The sequence below is a fragment of the Cervus elaphus genome, chromosome 8 (genome assembly GCF_910594005.1).
Source record: "Cervus elaphus chromosome 8, mCerEla1.1, whole genome shotgun sequence".
Classification (NCBI taxonomy): Eukaryota; Metazoa; Chordata; class Mammalia; order Artiodactyla; family Cervidae; genus Cervus; species Cervus elaphus.
In genome coordinates, this window is record NC_057822.1 from 20,170,164 (window position 1) to 20,180,805 (window position 10,642).

General features: G+C 48.4%; 1 protein-coding gene across 4 annotated transcripts in view; it reads right to left on the minus strand.

The window, feature by feature from the left end:
* The window catches only part of RHBDD1 (rhomboid domain containing 1), a 187,821-nt gene that overhangs the window by 60,030 nt on the left and 117,149 nt on the right, over positions 1-10,642 (minus strand). The gene's annotated exons all lie outside the window — the stretch shown is intronic.

Below are 10,642 nucleotides of genomic sequence, written 5' to 3' on the forward strand. Positions count from 1 at the left end.
CAGGAATAAAGCCTTGACTCTCACCACCAAGAGTTACCAATATAGAAGTGGGTACCTAAAGTTGGCTTCGTCACTTTCCCTGTTCGAGGATGAGCAGGATGGGCGGGGGGTCATCCCTGACCTTCGCTGGCTCAGGTCCCTGAATTCCAGATTGTCTAACAGATACGTGAGTGTATGAATCACCAGGAGAGCTCTTTGAGAGTTTCCGATTCATAGGCTTGGCACAGAGCCCGGGCCACTGCATTTTTAATGAGCTCCCAGGTGACTCTGAGCTACGCTAGCTTTTGAGAATCCCTGAGCTACAGCTCAGATTTTTTCTTTTTTTTTTTTTCAACTGAAAATATCCACCCCAGGTTTCAGGCCAGTATTTATACTTGCCAGCAGGTGGAGTGAGAGGCCTGTGACTCTGAATCTGCTGCAGAAAAGTAGGACAAATTCCAGTCAACAAAGCATTCCGCATAGTAAGCAGAATTAGGGTTATTTTGAAACAGATGGGCTCTCACAGAAGCTGCTGCACTGAATATTATGGAGTTGTTTATTGTCTAGATGGTCTGAAACCCAGGGATTATTGGCCAGCGTCTAGCAGTTTCTATGTCATACCGGATTTCTTCCAGGGCAAAGGGGACTGACAAGGCCCTCGGAGAGATACAGATGTGGTTATGGGTATGGATGTAGATATTTTAACCAGCTCTAAACTCAGAATTTACCCTTGCTATGGTACATACTGCCTTCCACGGCTGCAAGCTTCTTCCTGGAAATGACTGGGATCATTCTAACTCCAAATGAGAAGAGAGAAACAGATACAATCTGTGATAATCAGACAACGAATCCTGGATGCAGCAGTTCTAAAAATGCTTTAAATTCAGTCTTAAGTGGCTCTGCTTCCTGGTTTACATTTTTACCCAGACCCTCACTTAAATGTGCCCCAGCCCTCTATCCTCCTGCCCCTTCTTGCGCTGACGACTCCAGGGACCTTGCTACCCCAGGGAGGAAGCAAGGTCAAGGAGGGCCATGGGGCGCTCATGTTCACTGGGCCTGATGCAGTGGTTCCAACTGCGTAGGACCAGGGTGTTACACACGGGAGTACACGTGAGTCCTGGAAATCTTCAAAGGCCTTTAGCACCTCCAGGTTCCTGCCTGGAGAATGTTTTCAATTCCTTAGCCTGTGATCCTGGACACTCGGCTGCCACTGTCCTGGTCGGCCAGGGATCAGAGAGGCCATGGGGTGTCTTGGAAGGCAGCAGCTTGGTAACCAGTAGTTCAGCAGGTCTTAACTACCCCTGCTGCTGAGCAGACCCTCGGCCATCTGAGGGATGCATGGATGTGCTTCCTAGTGGGTGAGGACCTGATCTAAGTGGTGTGCTCATAACTGCCTGGAACAGTGGCTCCCTCCCCAGAAAGGATAAAACCCCAGTAGAGGGCGCCCCCTCTGTCACACACAGGGCCAGGTCCTCCACTCAGAAAACAAAATCCCCAACATGCTTACTCTTAGCCCAGACTCGCAGACAGAGGCAGAGAGAAGCACTGCTGATGATATTTAGACCTGTTTCAGTTTTTTCTCATTTCCTTTGACTTGAGTTTTGAATCAATGTCCAGTTTTTTAAGCAAAGGCCCAAGGTAGTTTTCATTGACTTAAAATCATAGACCACTTGGAATTAGCCATATTTCCCTCAGAAACCTCAATGATTTTAAAAAATTTTTTACAATGTTGTGTTGGTTTCTGTCATACAACAATGCGAATTAGCCGTAATTATATATCTATCCATCCCTTTGTCAACAAAGGTCTGTCTGGTCAAGGCTATGGTTTTTCCAGTAGTCATGTATGGATGTGAGAGTTGGACTATAAAGAAAGCTGAGAGCGGAAGAATTGATGCTTTGAACTGTGGTGTTGGAGAAGACTCTTGAGAGTCCCTTGGACTGCAAGGAGATCCAACCAGTCCATCCTAAAGGAAATCAGTCCTGGGTGTTCATTGGAAGGACTGATGTTGAAGCTGAAACTCCAATAGTTTGGCCACCTCATGCAAAGAACTGACTCATTGGAAAAGACCCCGATGCTGGGAAAGATTGAGGGCAGGAGGAGAAGGGGACGACAGAGGATGAGATGGTTGGATGGCATCACTGACTCAGTGGACATGGGTTTGGGTGGACTCTGGGAGTTGGTGATGGACAGGGAGGCCTGGCGTGCTGCGGTTCATGGGGTGTAAAGAGTCGGACACGACTGAGCGACTGAACTGAACTGAATGGGTCCATCCCCCTCTGTGCTGAGCCTGCCTCCCCTCCCCAACCCCACCTCTCTAGGTCATCACAGAGCAGCGGACTGGCTCCCTGTGTTTCACAGCACCTTCTCACCAGCCGTCTATCTTACACACTGTATGTACGTATGTCAGTGCTACTTTCTCCATTCGTCCCACTCACTCCCTCCCTCCCTCCCTCTGTTCACAAGTCCGTTCTCTACATCTGAGTCTCCATTCCTTCCCTGCAAATGTGTTTATCAATACCATTATTCTAGATTCCATATACATACATTAATATACTGTATTTGTTTTTCTCTTTCTGACTTACTTCACTCTGTATAACAGGCTCTGGGTTCATCCACCTCCTTAGAACTGACTCAAATAATCATCTTCTGAAAATACCTTGTAACCTTTGGGCATAAAACAATACTGTTTGTGGGGATCTCGAGGCAAGAATGCTGAAGTGGTTTGCCATTCCCTTCTCCAGTGGACCACGTTTTGTCAGAACTCTCTGCCATGATCCATCCATCTTGGGTGGTCCTACATGGCATGGCTCATAGTTTCACTGGGTTAGACAAGGCTGTGATCCATGTGATCAGTAAAGAAGGTTGAGCGCCAAAGAACTGGTGCTTTTGAACTGTGGTATTGGAGAAGACTCTTGAGAGTTCCTTGGATTGCAAGGAGATCCAACCAGTCAATCCTAAAGGAAATCAGTCCTGAATATTCATCGGAAGAACTGAAGCTGAAGCTCTAATACTTTGGACACCTGATGTGAAAAGCTGACTCATTACAAAAGACCCTGATGCTGGGAAAGATTGAAGGCAAGAGGAGAAGGGGGCAAGAGAGGATGAGATGGTTGGATGGCATCACCGACTCAATGGACATGAGTGTGAGCAAACTCCAGGAGATGGTGAAGGACAGGGAAGCCTGGCGTGCTGCAGTTCATGAGGTCACAAAGAGTTGGACATGATTGAGTGAGTGAACAACAACAAATAAAAAAATGTAAGTAAAGATCATCCCAAGAAATCAAAGAACAAAAGAAAGTAAAAAGATGGAAGGTCAACAGGAGAACTTTGGAAAGGGACAAAGAGACTTTAATCAGGAACTTCTCGCTGAGAGCAAGCACTCGGGTCACGTCCAGATCACACCGGACCACCATGGCCGGGTCACTGCATGTCAGGAGAAGCGAGGGTGTGGGGTCTGGGAGGGAAGGGGGTTGGTACCGCTGGCCCCAGGCTTGGTGGCCAGACTGACTGGCAGCAAATAAGATGAAACATGTAACAGGTCCTACCTCCACCCACTGCTTCCATGTCACCGTCCTGCAGAGCACGTGGCGCATCAAAGCTCTAGAGACTAGACACTGGGTTTGGAACAGTCACTTCCAAACTTGCACGTGGGCGAACATGGCGAGAGGCAGGTTCTAGGTTTTAACGTGATCCAGGAATCTGCTCTTTTCACAAGCACCCCGAGTGTGTCTGATGCTACCGGGCCCCACTTTGAGAAACTTGGGCCAGAGGGATGCTGTGCTATACTCCGGGGTTTTGTGTGGCTGTGACCATCAGCGCTGGCACGATGCCATTTGCTGTTGTGCACACCGTCTTCTGTCACGTCCTCCCTGGGGTTCCCCTGAAAACCCAGTTGGTAAAGAATCCGCTCCGGTGGTTTCCCAGGATGCGCCGTGCTCAGTCCTGGAGGAGATGGATTTTAAACGTAAGACACCAAGGCAACCCAGTTCTCCTGAGGAATATACCAAGTATGACCACAGTGTTGCCCTGGTGAGTCTATTAATTATCACGTGAGAGTGGCTGACACTGGCCGCTTAGCCAGCCCTAGGAGTGAAGCCACTCGCCACTAAACCCCAGCTGCCTGGGACAGTGTGGGGGCATCATAAATGTTTGCTGAACGAACCAAAACAACAACTAGCATGACAGCAGAGAGGAGGCTGGGGTCCGGGGGGCCAGGTCAGGCCCATGGGGCTGGAGGACCCTGAGAGATACAGGTAAATGGTAGCAGCTAGGGAATTTCAAGGCCCGGGAATCTTGGTTTCTCGCCTCTGCCAACAACCAGCTTCCAAACCCTGAGACATAAATGGGTGAGAAAAGGCGAGAGGAGGCTTTGGAACACGGTTCATCTATTTGTTTCCCCTCACCAATGCATGGAGGCCATCTGGGCTCTGGGGTTCCACTACATTAGAGGCCTCCAGTACCTGGATGCAGGCTGAGATATGAGATGTGATATGTATATCCCTGATGAATGCTGTCGCAGAGACTGTAAAAATTCAAATTATTTCCACTTTTCAAATAAACTTAACTACATGTTAAGTGCGTAACTACACGTCAAGAGACATCAGTTATCAAGGCACAATTACAGAAACGATCCCTGACCTAGGAAACAGTCTCCAAGATGATGAGCAGTCAAGGAGAGCACTGTGGTTCAAAGCTCTCACAAGAGCTGGAAGCTGCTGGCCGGCTTCTCTTGCAGGTGGAAAGAGAGGAAGATAAGCTGTTCGGGGAAAAGCCTGCAATGAGAGTGCATCACAGCTGGTCTCAAAGGGGCCTGGTTGGCAGGCTGGGCTGGGGTGGGCATCGAGAGACTCACCAACCCAAGTCCGTGAGGAAACAGCAATGCAAGAGCCTTGGCAGATGCACTTGCTGGGTTAAAAAAGGGCAGGGGCCGAGAGGAAAAGTAACTGGAAGAGGAACAACATCCCTGTCAACAGTCCGAGCCCCGTGATTTCTGAATGGCTGGTGGGTTAGAAAACCAGAGTGGGCTCCTTGGCAAAGGCCTAGATAACCAGGGAGGTGAGGGGGATACACGTGAATCTCTTCAGAGTGGACGAGCTGGGAGAGTCTTGTGCACAAACATGAACAGACAGGAGCCTTGCTCTCTGCACCAGGAGCTGAGAAATGCTTCCTCTGGGTCAGAGCTGGCCCTGAACTGGGACGGTGGGGAACTTTCATGACGCGATAAACTACCCCAGATGCAGGACCGCCATCTTAAAAACATGCTTGTTTTTTGTATTTGATGGTATTTACCCTGAGCTGCACTGCTGTATTTTGTTAGGTCTGACTAACTCGCCCCACCCATACCAAGTTCTGATCCATTAAAGAAAGAGCATGTATGTGTGTGTGCGTGCTTGTGTGTGGGCACGAGTATGTGTGTTAACAGACGTGCCTTGTGACTGAAATGTCTCCAATGAACAAGCCCTCCCAGTCTGAGGAGGAGCCAAGGGCTTTCTCAGACTGTGGGCACCCCTTTGAAATAGTCTGCCTCTAACTAACCTAGAATTGTTCAGAAACGATTCTAAAATGGCCTGTGCTATGGAGACTTGGTAACAAAAATAGCTAATTCTTGCTCTGCCAAACTGCTTCAGTCGTGTCCGACTCTGTTCAACCCTATGACTGTGGCTCCTTAGGCTCTTCTGTCCATGGGATTCTCCAGGCAAGACTGCTGGAGTGCCATTTCCTTACCTTATTCTTACGCGTCTGTCAAATAATTTCTAATAAAATCAAACTTATGAACAGAAAGGGAGACCTCAGTACGAAATTTTTTGAACTTTAAATGCCAAGTTAGGAATCTAGAGTGAAGCTTACTTTGGATAACATGATTTTAGGTAAGTGGGGAGGAAAATGTTGCTCTCTTGAGCATCTTTGGGAATATCTAAGTGTGTGCCATGACCAGAGAAAAGGCGAGTACTGAAAGGCCTACCTACAGTTAAGAAAGACGCTTTAAAGACTGTGTCATGGGTGGAAAGGAGATTCTATGTGAGACGCAGCCAGCACATCTTAAAATCATGGATTTTCAGAGTGGGGATGAGGAGGACCTGGGATGGAAGGATTCTGTCTGCATTTAAGAGCCGGGGAACTGAAGCGCAGAGAGGGTGACTGGGTCTCCTGCTTCGCACAGCTAAGAGGGGGAAGAATCAGATGCTGTGTCTCTCGGGGCTCTGGTCCTGCCACCAGGCTTCACTGTTTTCTCTTTCGGCCATCTCATCCTGGAGAATTCAACGCCCCTTTCGAGTTTGGAGTGGACATTGGAGTTTATAAGAGGGCCCTCTGGCCACCCGGCCCTGGTGGAAGGGAACGGGCTCTAGTGCCAGACAGAGCTGCTTTTGAATACTGGCTCTGCCCCTTCCTCTGGGCCCTCGGAGAAGTCACTTTCCTCATCACCCCTGAATTTTCTTGTCTGTGTGATGCAGAAACCTACCTAGAGATGTGCTCTGGATGGAAGGGAGTAAAGGACGCCAGCGCCTGGCGCAAAGCATTGGAGGGTCAGGGTCTCCTGCTATTACACTGATGGCCTTCTGCAAGCTGCCTGACTCGGGGAATGTTCATGCCATCCACTCAGTCAGTCACACATGCTCAGACCCCAGCTGTCCTGGAAGTCGCCCCTCCCTCACCTGCCCCCTTCAGCCCATCACCAGATCCTGTCATCGTCACCTGAACGTTCCTCTGACTCGCCCCTTCCGCAGCACCTGCCCTGTCATCAGCCCTGCCTGGGCCACCTGCTTCCGGAGGCTGGGTGGTGCCTGAGCCCTGAGACGGTGTCCTGCCGGCGCTCTGGTCTTCAACCAGCCATCCTCCACAGGGGAGCTGGAACGCTTTCCAAAAACATGCATCTCACCAACTTTATCCTCGGCCTAAAGCCCTCTAGGAGTTTCCTTTCACCTAAGAACAAAGATCAAGCTCTGTAGCCAGTCCAGTAAGCCTGCCCTCCCTCAGCACTGACTCCCAGGGATTGTTCCCCACCTCCCCCAGCTCTCAGGCAAGTGGCCGTGCCCCACTTTGCTCTGAACTCTCCCAGGATCACGTCCCCTTCCTCCAAAGCACACAATGCCATGGTTAGTGGTTTCTAGCAAATTACAGGATTCTGGTGATATCAGTCTAGCACATCCTCCTAAGGTGGTGAGCTTTGTGGGGTGAGCACTGAGGCTTTGTGTTCAAATTCTCCTGGCCCCAGGGATGAATAAATAAAGGAACCAGCAGGAACTGGAGGGAGGAAGATGCGGAGGAGTTTAACCACTGTCCTCATTTTATATCCAGACTGAGGCTCAAGCGTGGCGTGTGACTTCCCGAGGTTGAGATCCCCAGAGGCCAGACCAAACAGCAGTGGTCCCCACACTCCCCTCGACCACGCTGCTTCAGAAACCACCACCCACATCTCTCTTCACATTAGCTGGTAGCTCAGCATAAAAAAAAAAAAAACAAAAAAAGACAAAACAACATTGTGGGTTTTTAAAACTGGGGGACTATGAGGACACAGGGGTGTGTGGTAGTTGTTCAGTCATGTCCGATTCTTTGTGACCCCATGGACTGTAGCCCGCCAGGCTTCTCTGTCCATGGGATATTTCAGGCAAGAATACTGGAATGGGTTGCCATTTCCTTCTCCAGGGGATCTTCCCAACCCAGGGATTGAACCCAGGTCTCCTGCATTGCAGGAAGATTCTTTACTATCTGAGCCAACAGGGAAGCCTGTTGCTCAGTCGTCTCCGACTCTTTGTGACCCAATGGACTACAGACTGTAATTGTCATGTGGATAAAAGAAAAAATTGAGAGTTCATAAGGGGGAGATTTTTGAGTTAAAAAAAAAAAAAAAAAACATGAAAACGCACAAAATTTATTGCTATTTAGACCAAGTGGAACAACATTTCCAGAGCTGTCTCTATGGATCTGAAGATTCTAGATTAAGGACAACTGATTTGGTCAAAGGCTTGTAGACTTGTTTTCTGACACAGGCACTCTTAGGAAAGGAAAAACAAGGGCGTTAAAAGCTACACTAGTATGACTGATCTAAATGGAACATACTTCCATGAGTCATTTGTAGCTTTAAATACTATAGAAAAAAGAATTTATGAAACATGCCCAAACAGCCTCCCTTTGATGTGGTGAGCTCTTTTCAAACCACATTGTTCAAATTTATGTTAAAATGCAAACCCTTCATGTTTACAACGGGACTCTTGGAGGAATGCAATATAAAAGTACAACTGCTAAATTTCAAAGACAAGACTTATAACCCCAGAACAATGGGGCATTCCCAGTGCGAATTTATGAGCTGTTAAACCTCAAAAGGTTTCCTCAATTAGCAGTGAAGGTTCTTGACATTTGCAGCCTGATATAGGGGCTGCTTTTTATATAATTTGGGGTGTACTGCTTTTATCGGAACTTTCCCTTACTTTGGTGGACCTCAGACGACAACCATTGTGCTCCTCTCTGGGCAGCGTTTGATCCTGCTAATTATGCTGTGGGGCTGGGATGGCATTTCACGGTTTACCGTTTCTCCTGGGGCGTGCTACAAATTATACATAATGCATTGCATTGTAATTGCTGCATTGTGAACTTGGCTTGCCTTTCCAACATAAAATACCGACATCCAAGTAGTTTTATTATAAAAAAAACAGAAGGGATTCTTTCGGATTATAAACATCTGAAGACCTAACATTCTCATGATTCCGGCGGCTATTTTGGACACACGGCGGGTGGGGGTGGTGGAGGGCAAGGCTGAAAAGCAAAGCAAATATATTTCATATTAATGTTTACAGAGAGAAAGAGGAGGCGGTCACGAAGGCAAGGCCACAGTGAATGCAAAACAAAACGGAGGAGGAGCTGCAGGGCTGACAGAAGTCCAAACTGGGAAACCGGAGGGGCAAGGTCTAGCCCTGGCCCTTCACCTCGCTGGGCCTCAAGGTCCTCATTTTGAAAACAAAGGCACGGGATGAAATGACCACAAAGGTCCCTTTTCCATGGAGAGAGGAACCTCAGGAGGGCAGTGACTTGGTTCCCAGTCTGATTTGTCAGGCACAAATCCTTGTCACAGCCAGGAACCTGTGTCTCGTACCAAACACATGGCCTTTTGCCACTGTTGGTGCAGGGCCTCTTAGAAAAAGATGATGTTTCTTTAAACGACAGGGGGAAGAATAAATGAAGCGCAAGTTTTACATATGCAATACCATCAAGAGCAAAAAAAAAATCACAAGGACGGGGGCTTCCCCTGGTGGCTCAGTGGTAAAGAATCCACCTGCCAACATAGGACACATGGATTCTATCCCTGATCCAGGAAGATCCCACATGCTGAGGAGCAACTTAGCATGTGCACAACCACAACTACTGAACCTGTGCTCTAGAGCCCAGGAGCCGCAACTACTGAAGCCTGTGCGTCAATACAATACAAGATATTCAATACAATACAAGAGAGGTCACTGCTCTGAGAAGCCTGTGCACTGCAACTGGGGAGTAGACCGTGTTCGCCGCAACCAGAGAAAAGCCGGCGCAGCAATGAAGACCCAGCAAAGTCAGAAATAAAATTAAAAGAAAAAAAAAAAAATCACAAGAACAGTACTGGGGTCCCTCCAGATGCCCTCCGCAGGCCGGTCACAGGACCTGCTGCAGGCTTAGAAGCAGCGCCCAGGCACCAGGGGGCGCCCTCCTAAGGCCCCTTCTCCCTGTAACGGGACAGCAACCTGATGTACAAGGCAGACGGGCTTCCTTCCACTTCTCAGGGAAATGTGTGTCCTGGAGGCGCCAGAGGTGCCTACAACACTAGGGGTCCTCACCCGGACAGCTCAGCAGGCCACAGGACACAGTCCGTCGTGCTCAGGCAGGGTAGATCATGACTGTGTTACAACTGTGGCTTCTCTTTGAAGTTGGGCCACAGATAATCCAACGTGCAGGTGGTAGGCTGTTAACCTTCCACGAAAGAATTCTGTGTCCCTCACCTGACTTTCTCCTCCCACCTGGTTCAACAGCAGGCAAATGGCCCAGTTAATTTCAAACCAAATTTCAGACTTACATTTGACGGTTAAGTATGCTTAGAACTCAGAGGAGAGTCAGAATTCTGTTTAAATTGTACACCCAGTGCTTCATAAAAGATGTCCTGGATGAGAAACACGGCGGCCATCTGTCAAGATGGAGGAAAGGCTATGAGGCATGTGGGTCTCCTTCCTTCAAAGCCTCAAGTTCACCGTGGATAGGTGGGCATTCTGCTACTGACTAGCTCATATGAACAAAAGGGGACGCACAGGAGTGGGCAGCTAGGAGGGTAAACAGTCAGGATTACAGCTTTAGGACAGAATACTCATAGTTCTTGGCCCTAGAGCTGTATGTGAAGGCTCACAGACATGCTACCAGGGAGATAAGATCAGCTGTGATTTTGTCAGCGAAAGAATCAGGTCAAGGTTCTTCTCCCCTGGTTATCACTCCTTAAAAGACAACAACAGCAGTAATAATATGAGGCCTGGCCTTTCCGAGAATGACCATCTCTACGGCTTTTCCACTTGCCTATTCTCAGTTGAATTTACCTTGCTTTCTAAAAAGAAAACAAGTCAAATGTAAAATAACGGAAAAGTTCCTGGTGAAGGGGACAGGGCAGGAAGAGTGAGAGGTCATATCTAGAAACTGTTTTTGAAAATACTC